The sequence below is a fragment of the Coenobita brevimanus genome, chromosome 38 (genome assembly GCF_032717465.1).
Source record: "Coenobita brevimanus isolate Jiangsu-jjx chromosome 38, ASM3271746v2, whole genome shotgun sequence".
Classification (NCBI taxonomy): Eukaryota; Metazoa; Arthropoda; class Malacostraca; order Decapoda; family Coenobitidae; genus Coenobita; species Coenobita brevimanus.
Genome location: NC_136991.1, coordinates 13,706,688 through 13,727,939, shown reverse-complemented (window position 1 = coordinate 13,727,939; position 21,252 = coordinate 13,706,688).

Sequence of the window (21,252 nt, the reverse complement as noted above, 5' to 3'; positions counted from 1 at the left end):
CTCTTTTGTCTTTTTTTTCTTCTCTGTTCTTCTTCTTGGCTCTGTGTTAACATAATCATTTTCACTGCCAGTAGGTCCATTTCAGCTGTAGCCAACGGCGGTTGTAGTAATTCTGCATGCTCTGAAGAAATATACATCTTGTCTGTTGATGTTCACTCTCCAAAGTAAGTAGGAGAATGAGGAACAGCCTCGACAGCATTCTTTTATATGCATCGTGAGGCAGCACTGACTACAGTCCGGCGACAATCAGAAAAGACTGCCTGGAGATCATCTAGGTCCTTCTAGGCACCGTGTAAATCCGTCTTCTTCTGTATATTTCGGCTCTACTCCGGTGCCATCCATGCATACACTGGGAACATCTCTGACAAGGACCAGCTAGTGACCGCAGTCTGCCAGGAAGAGACCCTAATTTTCCGTTTACCAGCCGTGCTCAGACCGGCTTCGATGTTGTCACAGCGTCTTGATACACTGGATCACCCTGGATGGCCGAAATTTCTCGTCTGGCTTCATCCGCCGTAACAGAGACTTTAGGTTCAGAGGTTAATCAGCAAGAATGATTGTTGGGAAGGATTGAAGGTATAAGTCATTTTGGAGGGGAAATGTGGACGGATATGATGAGATGAGCGTGCTTGGTGAAGAGAAATGGATGGAATATATTTTGAAAGTAGTGAGAGTAAGTGAATGGATTATAATGCTGAAATTGCTGTTCAGAATAATCCTGGTTACAAATATCGGCATATGTTCCACAGGTAGGCTTGAGTGATGATTTGCTACGTGTGGTTAGTGGTAGATGATGGGATTTGCAGTTTTGGGAGGCAATTTAAATGTCATGTAGGTGCAGCTGTACAAGGTTATGAATGGGGACAAGGGAGATGGGCATACAGTACAAGGATTGTGGAAAATGAGAGGATACTTGAGTTCTGAGAAGCAATGAACTTGATTGTGCGCAACACGGTTTTTAGGAAACGAGAGAGATGACTGATTGCATACGAGTCTGTGGGTATTCGTAGCCAGGTTAACTATAGTTCTCTTCCAGTGATGTCACAAAAATCACGTGGTTTTGTTTACGACTCGATATTGGACGGCAAAATCCTTGCAGTAATGGCTGTCCAGACAGGGCTGTCAGAGATGAAACTGTCAGATATGTCAAGAAATCTAAATCTATGGCACCGGTCAAGATCTGTACTGGAACAAGATAAATTGTTTGGGGCTAGATCCTTACACCATACCTAGGGAGAAATTCACCAGTTTCAAGGATTGGGGACCGAAAGCAGACCTCAGATATGGCGTTGTCTATCACTGTTTGGTAAACACCCCATCAAAGTTCACCAGGGCATCCTTCAAATTAAACAGACACGTCATATTGTGTATGTGCAATATATATAGCTGGAATTGACAAACGGTACATGTAAATCATACTGATAATCAACAAATTATTGATGAGGGGACGATGGGGCAAGGGGGGAGGGATTATATACATTGACTGGGAATCGAGTACTTGATGAATAGAATAGGTTTCCCAGTGACGTACAGTACCCTAGCTGCTGCCCTCAGCTTAGAAAATTTCAAGCATTGGCTAGATAAGCGTATGACAGGTATGGGTTGCATGCAAAATTTGCCTTTTTTGTAGTCACACTCCTGTGAGAGCTGCCTAGCATGGTCCTGCACAGGCGATTGTCTTAATGCAACCTCTCCACAACCATTCCACAAGGGTGAGCAATATTCAAGCTGAGAGCGCACATGACTTATAGATTATAGCTAATTGCTCATCGGCGAAGAAGTTACGGACTCTGTACAATAATCCAAGTGTCTTTGAGGCGGTTTTAGCAAGTGATCTGACATGAGAGGTCCAGCTGAGGGCACTGTTAAGTGAGACGCCAAGAATTTCAATACATTTGGAGATGGGAATATTAGTAGCACTGAAAGTAATATACGAATCTGGCAATATCTGTCTATTAGTAAACTGTATATATTTAGTTTTACTAGCATTAAAAGAGACAAGGTTGTTTTGTCCCCATTCACTGATTGTAGATAGATCTTGATTCATGGAAATGGCTGTACTGAGTTGAGAGGTAGAGATATTAGACTTTGCAAATGGATCTCTGAGTGTGAATGAACTATGTAGTGTTGAGTCATTATGCATATGAGTGGATGGGATTGTGGATGACAGATAAGAGATCATTAATATGAACCAGAAATAGGGTTGGCGCCAGAACTGATCCCTGCGGCACGCCGGCATTAATTGAGTGGAAATTGGAATATACATCATTTACTTTTACTCTTATTTTCCTGTCACTAAGATATGAAGAAATCAAAGGAACAAAAGACGTTAGTCCATAGCAAGGGAGTCTGTCGAAAGCTTTAGAGATATCAAGAGCTACTGCATGAGTTTCTCCAAAAAGATCAACTGATTAATGGATAGTATGAGTTAAAAGATTGAGTATGTCAATGGTGGATCTTTCGTGGCAAAAACCATATTGTCTATCACTAATTAAGTTGTTGGATTCAAGATGTTTAACAATGTGCTTATTAATTAAAGTTTCAAATACCTTACCAAGAGAAGATGTGACAGCTATTGGTCTGTAATTGGAGGGGTCAGACGAACTTCCTTTCTTCGGAATTGGGTGGATATTAGTTGGCATTAACGCTCCTTCATGTAAGTCTCGTGCAGCTGCAACATTCAAGCATCTGTTTCTTATCAAGGCCTTCAGAGCACCAGCTACTTTCCTTCCATGTGTCACTCTACTTTCCACTTCTTATGCACATTTTCCTCTCTTTTCTATCACTGTACCCAGGTATTTGAACTTTCTCACCAATTCCAGTCTCTCTCCCTTCTCAGTAATATCACACTGGGAGTCACCTTCTTTCTCAGTAACCATCACATTACACTTTTCTACACTTACTCTCAAGGCACGACGCTCACAGGCATCAGCAAATCTCTGCACTAGTCTACCAAGTTCTTATCCGGTATTTGCAAGTAGTACTGCATCATCAGTATACAACAAATATGAGGTATTCCATCCATCACCATTCATTACCAAAGCCATCCCATTAGTGTTCTACGTCTCTCACCACCCCATCCACAGTATATGTTGAATGACCATGGGGACATCACACAATCTTGTCACATATCCACACTGATCATAAACCATTCACATAGATGTCCATTTACTCTTACACGTCCCACTTCCATCCTCGTGGCGGCACCTAGCAACTTACCATCCACACTATTCACACGCAAAACCTTCCACAATCCTTCTTCTTCTACTTTGTCTTATTCTTTTTCCAGATCCATAGATGCTATAAACACCTTATAGTCCTTCTCACAAGCCTTCTCCATTATCTGTCTCACTGCAAATATTTAACCCACACATCCTCTGCCACTCCTAAAGCCACCCTGTTCGTCACTCACTAGGACTTCTGACATCTCTCTTATTTTCTCTATGGTAATTCATCAATATACCTTCCATACAACATTCAGTAGACATACCACTTTAATTCTTGCACTCACATCGCTCACCGTTGTTTTTTGTTTTTTGTACAGGGGTACAATTATAGCCTTTTTCCAATCTACTGGCACAGTTTCACTCATTCATGCCTTTTTACGTATCTCCAACAAGCACTTCATTCCGCTCTTTCCCCTACACTTAATCATCTCTGCATTCACCTCCATAACACTGGGTGCTTTCCCGTTTTTCAGCCGTTTCACAGCGCTCTTCACTTCTGCGAGCATCACGTTCACTGGCACTGCATTCATCTGCACATCCCCAAAACCAGTCATGTTTACAGCCGCTCTGCTCTCTCCATTCCCATTCATCAGGCTTTCAAAATACTTTTTCCATCTGGTCTTTACTTCATCCCTATGGTTAATAACCTACCACCTACATCCTTCACACTTTCACATTTCTTTCCACTATCTCTTCTACATTTCCATATGTCTTTCGAGAATAACTTTCTATTTTCAAAGTAGTTCGCATTCATTTTTCTTCCTAGATCATCATTTACCTCCTTTTTCCTCTTCATTAGTCTCTTTACGTGTGTCTTGCTCTCAGTATATTCAGTCCTTATTTCAATTGAACCCCTGTCCTGTATCCAATCTAGCCACTTCTTCCTCTTTTCCTCCACTGCTTTCTTATCCTATTTTGGCCCTGTATTTATCTGCCATTTGTTTAATCATCAGCTTCTCGATTTTCAGTCTCTCATCGTGACTGCTCCTATCTCTCTGTTGGTTCACGTCACTCCTTTCAGCTTGATCTTACATACCGCAGTCATATGATCTGACAGACCTCCACATCGTCTTCTCACGCCCTCGCATCAGCAACAATTACCAGCATCGATTTCTCTTCTAGCACGTAATCAATGAAGCTTCTTTTATCACGATCTCTGTTCCCTCTTTACCATGTATATGTATGTGCATCCATATATTTGCAGTAAGAATTGCAGGTGCCCAACCTCTTTCCTGACACATGGTCTTCAGTAGCTATTCTCTTATCATTCTCTCCTGGTACTCCATTACTACATATTACATCATTCACAGGACTAGTGCCTGCTCTCCCATTCATATCACCTATTACAAACACTTTATAGTTCCTGGGCATTTCCCCTACTGTATACTTCATCCAGCTCATCCCAAAACCTGTCTTTCTCTGTCTCATTCCTGTCAGCACACGGTTTATATGCTACAATCACTGCCACTTTCACTTTCTCAGACTCGAAGTTGACATATGTACTACACATCTCGAGCTGACACATTTGTAATCTCTCACTCCACTCTGCCACACTTCGTTCATCAACAAGTGGTGCCAGGCACAACAAACTTTCCCCGACAGCAGTTATTTTTTTGCTGTTAAATACTGACTTGTTTCTGCCATTTAGTGTCAGTGCACAATTAAAGTCATAGGTAATGGCGCAATTGTTTCAAGTTACGCCCTCTGGAATTCCGCGCTCTTGTGTTTGACCTTTCAATTTCACTTAAGGTCAGTATCCCTGCTTGTCGTAAAAGGCGACTAAGAGGGTTGGCGGAGGGTTAGTGCCCCTCCTCGGAAAACAACTAACTAAAAAAACAAACAAGAAGCCTCGGACAAGGACTGACCAAACGATGACGACCCAGGACCGGACAAAGGACTTGGTAATGAGTACATGGAATGTAAGAGGAGCGAATGATGAGGTGAAAGAGAGAGAGATTGTCCAGGTGCTTGAGGGTGCGAAAGTGGATGTATGTGGAATAACTGAAACAAAATGGTGAGGAGAAAATGTGAGAGAATGGGAGTACGGATGCGGTATATGTGCAGGAGTAGGTGAGAATGAGAGGGCAAAGGAAGGAGTATGTATAGTTGTGAGTAAAAGATGGAAGAGGAGCATAAGACAGTATGGATCAGTTGGGTCAAGGATTGTGTGGGTAAAGTTGAAAGTTGGAATACAAATGTGGGCGATTGTGTGTGTGTATGCACCAACGCAAGATCGTGCTAGAAGAGTGAGAGAAGGGTTCTGGACAAATTTGGAAGTGTGCATGGAAAAGTTTGGAAGGAATGAGAGAGTGTTTTTGATCGGTGATATGAATGGTAAAGTTGGGAATGTGAAGGTGGATGGAATAGTTGGTGAGTGGGGTGTGCCTGCTGAGATAGATGAGAATGGGAGTGCGCTAGTGGACATTTGTGCTGGAAGGGGGTTGGTGATAGCCAATACCCTCTTCAGGCATAAAATGATCCACAGGTATACATGGCGAGTGATGAGAAGGGTGGGTGGTGAACTGAATGAAAGGAAGGCAATGATTGATTATGTGTGTGTGGATGAAAGGATGCGAAGATGTGTAAAGGATGCAAGAGTGTATAGAGGTTGGGGGAGTGGACTTTCTGACCACTACTTGGTGGTGGCCAGAATTAGAATGCAAGTAAGATGGAGGAATAGAAGAAGGGAAAGACGAGAGGAAGGAGTAGTTGCAAGGAGAGTGGAAAGGTTACAAGAGGATGAGAAAAAGGCAGAGTACAAGAGAGAAGTGGAGGAACGATTGGGCAAATATGAATTGGAGCAGATGGGAGACGTGGAAGGTGTGTGTAAGATATTTACAGAAGAAATATGTGCAGCATGTGATGTGGTATGGAAGGAAGAGAAGATGGAGGGGGGTGCAAGGAACAGCGTGGTGGACTGAAGAGGTGAAACAGGCTGTGGCACAAAAGAAGAAAGCATACAATGAATGGATGAGAAATAGGGGCGTGGAAGAAGTTGAGAGGCGGAAGACAGAGTTATATGTGGAAAGAAAGAGAGAGGTGAAAAGATTAGTAAGAGAGAGTAAGAAGAGAGTGGATGAGGAATTTGGAAGGAATTTGAGTGTAAAGTGGAGGGACTGTAAGAAAATGTTCTGGAGAGAAGTGAAAAGAGTAAGACAGGGTGGAAGTGAAGTTAGCAGGGGAGTGAAAGATAAAAATGGTAGATTACTAGTGGAGAAGGGAGAAAAAGTGAACAGATGAAGAGAACACTTTAAGGAATTGTTAAACGTAGAGGATGGAAGTAATGCGAGTATAAGTGGCTGGGGAATGGCTGGGAGAAGGAGGGAGGTGAGAAGACAGGAAGAAATCAGTAGGATAGAAGTTGTGGAAGCAATGAAGAAAGTTAAATCAGGGAAAGCCCCAGGAATTGATGGAGTGTGTGGTGAAATGCTGAAGCATGGGGGAGAGATAGTAGTAGAATGGATGTGGAAGATGTGCAGATTGGCCTGGGAGGAAGGTAGAGTCCCGGAGGATTGGAAGTCAGGTATATTTATTCCCTTGTACAAAGGAAAAGGGGAAAAAGAATTGTGTGGTAATCATATTGGCATTTGTCTTCTTAGTATAATAGGAAAAGTGTATGGTAGGATACTTATAGACAGAGTTAGAGAAAGAACAGAGAAATTAGTTGGAGAAGAACAGGGAGGCTTTAGGAAGGGAAGAGGTTGTGTAGATCAGATATTCATTATTAGATCTTTAGTGGAAAAGTTTCTAGAGAAGGGAAAGAAGTTGTATGCGGCTTTCATGGATTTGGAGAAAGCATATGATAGGGTGGATAGACAAGGATTGTGGAAAGTGTTAAGAATATATGGAGTAGATGGGAAGTTGTTGAATGCTGTGAAGAGTATGTACGATGGTGCGAAGGCTGCAGTGCGTGTGGATGGTGAACTAAGTGAATTTTTCTCTTTGAAAGTTGGTTTGAAACAGGGATGTGTCATGTCTCCATGGTTGTTCAATCTGTACATGGATGGGGTAATAAAAGAGGTACAAGGTAGGGTAGTGGATGTTGGAGTGGCCCTGGTGAGAGAGGGTAGTGTTTGGAAACTCCCTGTACTGTTGTTTGCAGATGATACTGTGTTATTGAGTGAAGACGAAGGGGAGCTGCAAGGCTTGGTGGATGAGTTTGAGAGAGTGTGTAAGAAACGGAATCTAAAGGTGAATGTAGGGAAGAGTAAAGTGATGGTCTTTGAGAGAGGTGAAGTTAGTGAATGTACAGCGAGGTTGGATGGTGAGGAATTGGAAAATGTGAGTACGTTTAAGTACTTGGGTAGTGTGATGAGTAAGGATGGAGGTTTGGAGGGTGAAGTGCTTGAAAGGGTACAGCAGGGAAGAAAGGTTGCTGGTTCTTTGAAAGCAGTGATAAGAAACAGAGAAGTGAGCATGGAAGTGAAAAAGTTACTACATGATAGTATTGTGATACCAACTCTAACGAACGGAAGTGAAGCTTGGACATTGTTGGAAGGACACAAGTCAAGAGTGAGAGCAGTGGAAATGAGTTATTTAAGAGGAGCCTGTGGAGTCACGTGGAGAGACAGGCTGACGAATGAAGATATAAAGGAGCGTTGTGGTGTGGATGTGGATGTGATAGGAAGCGTTATGAGGAACACACTGAGGTGGTTTGGCCATGTGGAGAGGATGGAGGGTGAAAGACTGACGAAGAGAGTGTATGTGAGTGAGGTGGAGGGGGGAAGAGGGAGGGGGAGGCCGAGGATGAGATGGAGGGATGGGGTGGAGAGGTATATGAGAGAGGGGGGTGTGAGTTGGGAGCAGGGCAGTGAAATGGCGGGGGACAGGGCGACTTGGAGGCGATTTGTTTGTGGCCACCCCAAACGGGATTGAGGCGTCTGGCAACAGACAGATAGATAGACTTAAGGTCAATGGTTATGCTGCCAAATGAAAGCTCATATTAGACTTCCTGTATCTTGGTAATAGTAAATATCTATCTTTTCGAGTTATAGACCCCTGAATATGAGTGACCTTGAGTTTGACCTTTCAAGGTCATGAACAGTCAAAGATAAAGGTACCAATTACAAATCTATAAGGGATTTCCTATATGACAGTAGTAATTAAAGTCTAAGGTATGGCGATAATGTTTTCAAGTTATGCCCTCTGAAAATCAGTGATTTTACATTTGACCTTTCAGGGTCACTCAAGGTCAAAGGTCATGGTGCTAAATGAAAGCCCATATGAGACTTCCTATATCTTGATAATAATAAATATCTCTATCTTCAACGGGTTTTTGAGTTATAGCCCCCTGAATATCCGTGACCTTGAGTTTGACCTTTCAAGGTCAAAGGTCAAGGTACCAATTTAAAACACATATAAGATTTCCTATATGTTGATAACAGTAAATCTCTCTATCTTCAACCAGTTTCGAGTCACAGTCCCCTGAATATCCATGACTTGAGTTTGACCCTTCAGGGTCATTCAAGGTCAAAGGTCTTGGCACCAAAGAAAGCCGATATTACGAGTTCCTGTATGTTAATAATAGTAAATATCTTTATCTTCAACCTTTTTCAATTTATAGCCCTCTGAAAATCCGTGACCTTGGTTTTGACCTTTCAGGGTAACTCGATTACCTCCAACATTTAAACACTTTCTTTGGGGACAAGTGCCCACATATTCTGAAGGTTTCATGTAACTTTATATAGCCGCTTCTCCATAATGTTGCTAACCAAAAAAGAAAAACAAACAAACCCGACTAGAAACAATACCTCGTAGGACTCCATCCGGGCGAGGTAGCAATGCAACTTTCCCTTAGATCTTCCTCGTCCATCCATGCTCGACCTCCACTTCACACCCTTTCACCTTTGTTTCACACAATGCCATCACGGCATATCTCACACTCTTGAACACATTCACTACTTCCATCCTCTTACTCTCCTAATTCACATGGACATGCAAATCTACCAACTTGGCTGGGGCTCTGGGCGGGTATTGGGCCCTCCGAGGCTCTCCAAAACTTCTGCCATGATTTAGCGATTATAGGTAGGGGAATCTGGGGAACATTTAACCCAGCCAAAAAACCCCAATGACATGGTTACCACCCAGCGTAGTAAATGGTTTCCTGGGCACAGGAAACCATTTTGCTCGTCACTCAGTGTAGAGACTGTAAGGCAACACTATATCGAGTGCGTGGATGATGGACGCCCCACCTATATATATATATATATATATATATATATATATATATATATATATATATATATATATATATATATATTATATGAATGTTGTGAGAAGTGCATGATCAGGGATTTGGCACCCCTTTTAACTTGTCAGCGTTCGGACTGACTCTATTGGATACATTTTTGTGAAGCCACAGAATGTGAAGAAAGTTTTTGGCATATAAGATAGAGCCAGGATTCCAGGGGCTTGAATGATAAGTGAATGGTAGCATGCACCATTGGAGTGGGCAAATTTGGGCTGTCTCGACGTTTCTACTCCTCACCCTACCCTATGGTGGGAAAAGAGGTCCGGATGATGATTATATATACAGATGGATAGATAGATACATAGATATAGATATATACATAAGATCATGATATATATATATATATATATATATATATATATATATATATATATATATATATATATATATATATATATATATATATTGTTACGGAACAGTGAAAGATAATGTACACTTTAAGTGAGAATACTAAAAATCACTACTGTCCCGTAAAGTTCCAGGTTCAAAACAAAAGAGTTTGGTAAATTATAAGTTAAAGTTTAATGCTCAAACTAACAACAAAACATTCAGGACTCATAAGGATATTGTAATGGCAAAATCAGGTTAAATATATGGTTAACTGCAATAGCCTCTATTGACACGAAATTAGCATGAGTAAATTTATCTAAGTCAGCCCTGTTAAAATGAGATACCAGATAATACTCAGTGAATGCCAGCTATATTATTACAGATACAAAATATTATTAATGATGGCTGACAATAAGAACCCTACATAAATTACAAAAACCTTACTAGGCCCCAAGAATCAACCTTATGCTACACAGTACAAGAAAAAATGCAACAACAGTTATACTCAAATTATACACAGCTGCTAGATGGTTGGAGACTTCCTGAGCACTCACAATAATAATAACTGTACAGGGGAGGACAGAGATGTGAGCAAAATGAGGAGTAGATCTAAGTGGCAATGATGCAGAGACTGAGCACATTATATAGGGGCCGGCAGAGCTTGATACAACTTGTAAGAAGGACGCGCAAATGAAGCCATAGGGGACAAAGAGCTGACAATCCTGCTCTGAACAACAGAAAGGACGACTTACTCTACTATAACGGTAGAAGGGGGGGACTGAGGCAGAACACGCTCCTGATCAAACATGCAGCATACTGTACGTTAAAATTACACAAAGGATGATGAAATCATAGGCTATGTAACACCTCCCCACAAAGAAAAAGAAATTTACAAAGGAAATTTCTTATTACTCTAAAACAATCTGTCTAAAGTCTAGGTAAGCAATCTGCAATAACATTTTCTTTCCCCTTGACATGTTGTATGTCTAATGAATACTCCTGAAGAAGTAGACTCCATCTTGTCAATCTCTGATTTTTATATTTAAACTTACTAAGGAATTTCAGTGGGTTATGATCGGTGTAAATTACTATGGGGTCAAAACCAGAACACAAATAAAATGAAAAATGCTGTAAACCCAAAATCAAGGCCAAAAGCTCTTTCTCAATAGTTGAGTAGTTCTTTTGAGGTGGAGTGAACTTCTTACTGTAATAAGATACAGGATATTCAATACCCTGATCATCCTCTTGCAGCAAAACAGCCCCAGCTCCTGTATCACTTGCATCAACAGCCATCTTAAAAGGCTTAGCAAAATTTGGAGTAGCGAGCACTGGCTGACTTAATATGATAGCTTTAAGTTTGTTGAAAGAGGATTCACAGTTTTCGGTCCAGACAAATTTAACTCCCTTTTTCAGTAGGTCTGTAAGTGGTGATACAAGAATTGAAAAGTTAAGAACAAATCTCCTGTAATAACCTATCATTCCCAAAAATCTTTGTAGCTCTTTCCTACTTTTAGGTCTGGGAAGATCACTTATAACCTGAACCTTAGCTCCTGGTGGTGCAACATGTCCATCACCAATTACATACCCAAGGTACTGAATTTTAGCTTGACCAAACTCACACTTTGATAAATTAGCTACAAGATTAGCATGAACCAAACGCTCAAGAAATTTACTGACATGGCATAGGTGATCTTTCCAGTTGTTACTGAAGATTAATACATCATCAATATAAACAACACACCCTGCCAAACCCTCTGTTACAACATTCATGAGCTTCTGAAATGTGGCTGGTGCATTCTTCATACCATATGGCATTACGGAACATGCAAAAGTCTTTCCTAGTGTTACAAAACATGAGATCTCCCTAGCACGTTCAGTCATAGGTACTTGCCAGTATCCCTTTAACAAATCAAACTTACTTATGTACCTAGCCTTTCCGATCTTGTCTATGCAATCTTCCACGCGAGGGAGAGGGTAAGTGTCTGGTTTGGTTATCTGATTAACACGTCTGTAGTCGATGCAAAGCCGCTGTGACCCACCTGGCTTAGGGACTAGAGTGACAGGAGAACTCCACTCGCTCTGACAGGGCTCAATCATCTTGTGGTCCAACAGGTAGCCAAGCTCCTTCTGGATGAGAGGAACTTTCACTGGGTTCACACGGTAAGGAGGCAGTTTAATTGGCTTTGCGTCTCCAACATCGACATCATGCATCAACACAGTGGTTCTTCCTGGAGTAGCACGGAACACTTGCGGGTACTCCTGTAGTAATGCCGAAAACTCCTGCCTTTCCTCGGGAGGTAGATGAGAAAGCTTAGTCTGGAGATCATTCATGATATCAGGATTCTTCCCCAAACTATCACTCAGGCTCATACTGCATGGGAGAGCTTCACTTGCAGACTCAGGTGGAACAGCTACAGTGCAGACTGGATTATTTTCGTCCCGCCTGTGATATAACTTTAGCATGTTGATGTGACAAAGTTGCTTGTTCTTTCTACGATCTGGTGTGGCGATGACATAGTTGACATCACTGAGTTTCTTCTCCACGAAATAAGGACCACTAAACTTGGCTTGAAGAGGTTGCCCATGAACTGGTAGCAGAATCAAAACCTGATCTCCTGGCTGAAAGTGGCGTAACCTGGACTTCTTATCATACCAAGTCTTCATCTTCTCCTGAGCAGCTCCTAAATTTTCTCTCGCCAGCTGTAAAGCAGTGGACAGCCGTTCTTTGAACTTCATCACATACTCCAGCAGGTTGACGTCATCTTCCTCCGACAGCCAGCATTCCTTGAGTAACTTAAGGGGTCCTCTTACTTCATGGCCAAACAGTAGTTCAAAAGGTGAGAAGCCCAGTGATTCATTTGGAGATTCTCTTGCAGCAAACACAACGAATGCAAGACCTTTATCCCAGTCTTTCTGATGTTCCAAACAGTATTTCTTGAGCATCGATTTGAGTGTTTGATGATATCTCTCCAACGCTCCTTGGGTCTGGGGATGGTAAGCTGAAGACATGATCTGGGAGATGCCCAACTCTTTCAGAGACTGCTTGAAAACATTTGACATGAAATTACTTCCCCGGTCTGACTGAACCTCCTTGGGCAGACCAAACTTTGTGAAGAACCCTAGCATTTCCTTAACCACCTTCTTTGCTGAGATATTTCTAAGTGGAATGGCTTCAGGATAACGAGTAGCCATATCAATCAGGGTCAACACATAAAAAAATCCTGAAGAAGTCTTAGGAAGAGGGCCCACAATATCCACCAACACACGGGTGAAAGGCGCCTCAAAAGGAGGAATGGGAACTAGAGGTGCAACCTTTTCGGTCTGATTACACTTCCCCACAACTTGACAGGTGTGACAAGACTTATAATACCAGGAAACATCCCTGAAGATACCTGGCCAGTAGAAGTGTTTCAAAATGCGTGCCACAGTCTTCCTCACTCCCAGGTGTCCTGCCAAACTGGAATCATGAGCCACTCTCATGATATCCTGCCTACAAACACGAGGGATGACAACTTGATGTACTATTGCGGACAAAAGTTTCTTTCTACTCCGGGTGGTGAGACCTCATGTCTGCTGCCCCCTTTCTGGGCGGCAGGTTGCTGCTTGCTCTACTCCCACCCCACCACCTAAACTAGTAACAGGGTAGTTGAGAATCTTGCTGTTTACAAGGACTAACCCGGCATAGGAATGAAGAGAACTGCCCCCCCAGTTTCTCTCTCTCTCTCTCTCTCTCTCTCTCTCTCTCTCATATATGTAGTTCATAAAACAGATGCTTTAATTGATAGGTATAAAGGATTTAAAGCAAGTGATTACTGCACAAGGAAACAAATCCATTATATGACTTTTTTTACGCCATTATAATATGACTTCTTTGGAATTATTTAAAAAAAAAAAACATACCAGCATAAACGACATATGGTTCATTTTTATATTATTTCAACTATCATATTCCTTGTCGATGCAGAATAAAGGTTTGCTTGTTTAATTATTACAGATGGTATGTAAAATATGTATGCTATAGTTCTGCCGTATATAATGTAGGCCAGCGCTACACGCTCCATCTGCTAATAAAACCAATGTTCTACAGATTAAATAAGGGAATGGAATGTGAAAGAAAACAGTGTGGAGTCTTTAATAACAACGTTTTGCTATTTATTCTTCTAGTCATAAAATAATTTACAGAACGGGAACATTGGGAAGAAGCGAGGACAGAGGGGGATGGGCGGGACTATATGGTTAAGGAAGAGAGGTATGAAGGATGCCAGCAAGAAGAGAGAGAGAGAGAGAGAGAGAGAGAGAAGCTGGCAGGTAGTAAGGGAGTTAGGAACGGCGATAACAATTACAAGTTTTATAACACAATACAATGCAAATTTTAAAATATACAGTACTAATGAAGTACCGTACTAATAATCAAAATATTAACGAACTATCATTATCGAGAAGTAACACAGTGGAGATACAGACTTAGTATGATTAACAAAACTATAGAGTTTATACTGTAATGATAACAGTAAAGATAACTGAAAATATAATGTAACATAGAACACTAGCCTAATAGTGAGTCCATCCTCCTCTCTTTTCAATAACCTCCTGTAGACGACCGGGCATTGACTTTACTAGGTTTTCCAAGATGTGTGGTTTGCCTCTGAGTATGTCCCATTCCTTCTGTGTGTGCTGGAGGAGCTGCTGCTTGGTTCTTTCTTCTTCTGGCTCCCATGTGTTAACCAGGAAGGCCCAAACAGACTCTATCGGGTTGAGGTCACATCCCTTGCTTGGCCACTCCAACAGCTCAATCTGGTGACGTTGTTCGTCGAACCAGTTTCTCACGATCCTCGCAGTGTGGATGGGAGAGCGATCCTGAGAACATTAAGCGTTAAAACATTGGGATTTGTTTGTGCTCAAGGTGAAGGGACTTGTCAAGGCGGAACCACACCTAGAGGACGAACATGACTAGCAGGGACGAACGAGCATTCGTTCGCTATGTGTGGACAGCCACCAAAATGTGAGCAAATAAGTTTGGATGTGCTCTATTATATGTCGGTATAATGTATACACCCATGCCGTTCATGTTCATTCTTCAGTTATAGTTCCATGTTTACACTAATGCAAAAACGAGTGCATGGTGAGGGAGTGGGGGAAGTTAAGGAGCATATGCACGGATAGCAAGTGAAGCTGGGGTGGGTGGGACAGGGAAGTAGCAGCTCCCAGCTGTGAGTGCTACCTAGACCCAAGTCCACACCTTGCTTGCCCACTCTCATCGTCTCATTGCCAGTGTGAAAGCACCTTGATATAAGAGAGGGGTAAGAGTTTTGGTGTGTGTGTGTGTGTGTGTGTGTGTGTGTGTGTGTGTGTGTGTGTGTGTGTGTGTGTGTGAAAAGCGTTTCAAAGTTGTTAAGAATATATTATTACTTTACCTGTACGAATATGATCCGCTCTGGGTATGGATGTGTATAGGCTCTGACGGTTGGCAACATAACCTCATCTAAAATTTCTAAGTATTTTTCTGCGGTGAATCTTCCATCTATTTCTGTTAATTCGCCCAAGCTGTTCACATTCATCCACCCCCACATGTTCAAGGTTACGTGACCACTTCTGGCCAATTCATACACATTCTCGGGAGCGTAGCGGGTGTTGTTTGGTCTCCAACAGTGAAGTTTTCCGTGGTTGGTTGACTGAAACGTTTTTTCATCACTAAATATAACACGGGACCAGAAGTTTTCATCTTCATTTGCGTACTGTTCGGCAAACCGTAGCCTTCCCAACTTGTGTCCCGCATTCAGTTTTTCTTTGACGGAAGGAATCCTGTGGTGGATGCCACTTGCATGAAGTCGTCGTCTGATAGTCCTTGAAGAGACTTGTAGGTGTAGGCGCTCTCTCATTGGCACACAGTTGGTGAACCTATGGCGAGGGTTGTTAATATCTGCCACAATCCTAGCATCGTCATCTGCGGTAGTTACTCTCGGCCTTCCAGTTCTAGGACGATCTCTCATACTTCCCGACTCTTGGTGTCGGCGCAGCCATAGATGAACTGAAGGTTTTGAAACCCCCATCTCCCTCGATATCTCGCTGACGTTGAACCCAGCCTTATGCATGCCGACGATCTGAGCTCGCCGAGTGTATGCATCGTGGTGGTCTCTGTTGTTATCACCCACGGCTGTAGTCACTGGAGTGAGGGAACAGGTGGAGTGAAACCAAATCATCACCTCCTATATACCAGTGACCACATCTGGGGCAGGCTTGCGGAAGCTCACAAACAGCCCGTTAAAGTGTTTAGTAGCCTACTGTAGTTTGGAGTAATTGCTCAATATAGGATTATCTATTTTATGTAAAACTTTCATGCATTTACGTGGAAGACCAGTACTCACAGGGAAATATAGTTATGGTAACGTTACTTTTGAATGCGTTTATTATCTAACTAGCGTAATATACGTCTTTAAATTTTTTTACTCATTGTTTATGATTTATAAGGCGTGCTTACAAGGAATACAGTATTGTGCCACAACATATGAAGAACATCCAAACTCTTAACCTGTATGTTGGATTTACCAAAACCATTAGCCTGAACAGCACGTCACCTTTCTTTCCTTCATATATTAACAATATATTGATGATAAATAGATAACCATAAAAATGTAATATTGCATATGATAAGCAACAACAGTTAATTCCACAAGTATTAAACTTTGATATACTAACAACGCAGTTACGTATACGTTCATAACAAGATATAAGATAGATTTCTCATCGTAGACATTTGACTTTTCATTATTAGATATCTCCTACCCCTATTGATAATGAATCCCATAATGGCAGACGAAATATTGTGGGTTTATCATCGTTATTAATGACAGTGATTCAATAGCTCCCCTTACTCTACCTTTCCTAACCCACCCGTAATAACCTAACAGCTCATTGTCTTATTAAAAGTCACGTTGATCAGGCTGATGATGGTTTGAAGTTTTATGTAAATACTCCCTTCCAACTCTATCCTCCATGATTCTATGACAGTGTTGATGTCTAGATGCTCGTTACACTCTATGCATGCCTGAATGTGTAGTAAGTGGGTTGTGGAGAGCAGCTCGTTGCCTTTTGAAGGTAGAACACTGCAGTGGACACGAGTACTTGGATCAATATTTAGGGTAGCCACGAACACTGATGTTATGAGATTTATGAGTCATCAGATGCCTTTTTCAGGGATATTCATGGATTAGGAGAAAAAATTACCCTTGCACTACTGACCATGATCATTATGGCACCAAAATAAAATATTTATTTATGGTGCCATATCCATCATAATATAGTGGTAGTTGACCACCATGATATTCCGATCAACACGGTAACACCTTTGTCCTTTCCCATTTTTTGCTTACGAGTATATATATATATATATATATATATATATATATATATATATATATATATATATATATATATATATATATGAGAGAGAAACAGGGGGGGGGGCAGTTCACTCCATTTCTATGCTGGGTCAGTCCTTGTAAACAGCAAGATGCTCAACTGCCTTGGCGATAGATTAGGTGGTGGGGTGGTAGTTTAGCCAGCAGTAACCTGCCGTCCAGAAAGGTAGCAGCAGTCGTGTGGCCTCACTACCCGGGGTAGAAAGAAACTTTTGTCCGCAATAGTACAACCTCCCATTCACAGTCGGCTGATGCTGTTGGGGGTCTCCACTTCCTCATAAGTACTCCTGACTTTATATAATAACAAGTAGAAGCACCAGCTGACTCTTCCTCACTGCAAGCAGAGTTAGCTAGACCTTTCAACTCAGAGTCAGCAACCTGCAACTCAACCAACTCTTGACGAGACAAATTATCAACACTACGGAGTACTGCCTCATCTGGTGAGTGGTCCAAATTAGCAAGAAAAGTGTCAGCTAGGATAACATCATCATCATCATTATCCTCTAAGTCACCAGTAACTTTAGACTTAGTCCTAGTGACAGCACATGCAGGGAACACATCAGGGACATCACAATCCTGGGCCACAGCCACTGGCTCACTAGACAACTGAGGAGCTGGACACACTTGACTTCCACCAATATCATTTCCAAGTAAGAAAGTTACACCTGACATTGGGAGTGTCTCAACCAACCCAACCATAACGGAACCATTAACAAAACAAGACTCTAAATTCACTCTGCACAGAGGGACAGAGAAGTAATTATTCCCTACACCTTGTAAGATTACAGTTTCATCAGAGGAATTAACATTAGAGACTAGAACACTGGTCAGCATAAGGGATTGGCAAGCACCTGTATCACGATATATTTTAACTGATTTCCTGTCATTACTGTCCAGAGGACTGACAAAACCATCAGACAGGAAATTAGCACATGAACTCTTCAGAGTGTCACCCACATTACTGCTCAAAAGAGGAGTTCCATCATGAGAATTTAAGTTACGCCTCAAAGCAGGTTCAGTTAACTCAGTTAAAGAATTCTGGGAACTCTCAAGAGTGGACACTAGACCAATTGACTGAATATTTAAAGACTCCTTTTTGTTCACATCACGCTGTCTCCTGAAACATTTCTCCGTAGTATGACCAAGCTTACTACAATAAGTACATTTACTTTTCTGAAATCTAGAGGTGAAGCTGGTATTTACTTCCTGAGAAACATCATCTTTCTTCTCTTTCCTGTTACCTGTACTCTGAGTAGAGGCAACGTACTTACTCTCAGCTTTCCCTTTTTCTCTAGAATATCTCTTGTGAGTGAGAACATATTCATCAGCTAAAACTGCAGCATCAGACAAATTATCTATTCTTTTCTCATCAAGATATAGGCTTACATCTTTATTAATACACCTTTTGAAGTCCTCAAGCAAAATCATCTGCTTAAATTTGTCAAAATCAGAATCCACATTCTTAGAATTTAACCACTGCTCTAACAGATCTTCTTTGATTTTTGCATACTCAACATGGGATTGCTTATCTTGCTTATAAGTTGTCCTAAATTTTACTCTATAGGCTTCAGGAACAAGCTCATAGGCCTTAAGAATCAAGCTCTTAACTACATCATAATTATCAGATTAATCCTGAGGCAAAGATGCTTAAGTTACTTGAGCTTTACCGGTGAGAACAGTTTGAAGGAGTACTGGCCAATACTTTTTTGGCCAATTAAAACCTGTAGCTACCCTCTCAAACAACTGAAAATACTTTGTTAAATCAGATTCATTAAAAGGAGGGACAAGTTTAACATTTTTAGCCACATCAAAATCATCAGAGCTAGATGATCCAGTTCCACCTTGTTTCATGCGATACTCATGGTCTGCCTGAATCCTAGCTAGTTCAATTTGTGCCTGAGCCTGTATCTGTGCCTCCTGAATCCGAGCCTGAGATTCAGCCTCCTTAGCATTTGCTTGAAATTCAGCCTCCTGAATACGAGCCTGAGACTCCGTCTCCTTAGCCTGAGACTCCGCCTCCTTAGCCTGAGACTCAGCCTCCTTATCACGTGCTTGAAATTCAGCCTCCTTAACACGAGCCTCCTGCAGGGCTAGCTGTAACTTAGCTAATTCAATCTGCGTTTGCTCATTTGGAGGAGTTACATTAAACAAGCTTTTATTAATCATGCCAAGAATTTGATCTTTAGAATGATGAGAGTGAACTGCAATTCCCAATTGTTGAGCAACAAGCTTAAGTTCATTCTTTGTTCTGTTTTCTACATCACACACTGTTTGCACATTTGACAAAAAATCTTTGGCTTCATCAAGTGTAGTAATAGTAGATATCATGACTAAATCACAGTCACAAAATATCAAGCAATATCCTTATGATAATATCCTGAATATCCTGATAAGAGGTCGCCAAATTTATGTTACGGAACAGAGAAAGATAATGTACACTTTAAGTGAGAATACTAAAAATCACTACTGTCCCGTAAAGTTCCAGGTTCAAAACAAAAGAGTTAGGTAAATTAGAAGTTAAAGTTTAATGCTCAAACTAACAACAAAACATTCAGGACTCATAAGGATAATGTAATGGCAAAATCAGGTTAAATATTTGGTTAACTACAATAGCCTCTATTAACACGAAATTAGCATGAGTAAATTTATCTAAGTCAGCCCTGTTAAAATGAGATACCAGATAATACTCAGTGAATGCCAGATATATTATTACAGATACAAAATATTATTAATGATGGCTGACAATAAGAACCCTACATAAATTACAAAAACCTTACTAGGCCCAAGTATCAACCTTATGCTACACAGTACAAGAAAAAATGCAACAACAGTTATACTCAAATTACACACAGCTGCTAGATGGTTGGAGACTTCCTGAGCACTCACAATAATAATAACTGTACAGGGGAGGACAGAGATGTGAGCAAAATGAGGAGTAGATCTAAGTGGCAATGATGCAGAGACTGAGCTCATTATATAGGGGCCGGCAGAGCTTGATACAACTTGTAAGAAGGATGCGCAAATGAAGCCATAGGGGACAAAGAGCTGACAATCCTGCTCTGAACAACAGAAAGGACGTCTTACTCTACTATAACGGTAGAAGAGGGGGACTGAGGTAGAACACGCTCGTGATCAAACATGCAGCATACTGTGCGTTAAAATTACACAAAGGATGATGAAATCATAGGCTATGTAACAATATATATATATATATATATATATATATATATATATATATATATATATATATATATATCATGCTGCTTCCCCCAAGGAAAGGGAGGTAGCCGAGAAAGGATGACACACTCCCCATTTACTCATCCATTCAAACACATTCATTCGCATCTTAGCCAAAAAGGGGAGAAGGGACAGATCCTCACCACACCACACAGCAGAAGAGTCAACTGCGCAGTGCAATTAGTGACATTCGCACCAAGGCCCGACAGCAGAGCTGGTTTACCCCTGCCACATCATAATAGACCCATCCCCTTACCCGCATCTGACCTGATTAGCTGATCAAACCAAATGTGGAAGAATATCCCCTGCTCAGGGCTGCGTCATCATTAATTTTTTCACAGTTTCTCTCCATTTGTTTCTGTCACGCATAGCCACTTTTCCGTGCTCAATAGACATCCCTCTCACGTCCAACACACTCCTCACATGTCCATCCATCCTATTCGTGGTCTCCCTCTCAGCCTTACACCTCTCACAGCAGATCTAGTTATCTTTTTCACCAATCGCCCATTATCCATTCTCTCCCTATGCCCAAACCATTGCAACACCCTCTGCTCAACTCGATCAGCCATCTCCCGAACAACTCCAGTTCTCCTTCGCACTTCATCATTTCTCACTCGATCCATACGCGTCACTCCACACATACTCCTCAGACACCTCATCTCCATTACATTCAAACTTTTCCTCTCTGCTACACCCATATTCCATGTTTCAGCCCCATATAATGCAGTCGGTACCACAACACCCTCATACAGCCTTCTTTTTACATCCATTCTAAGCGAACAACATCTAA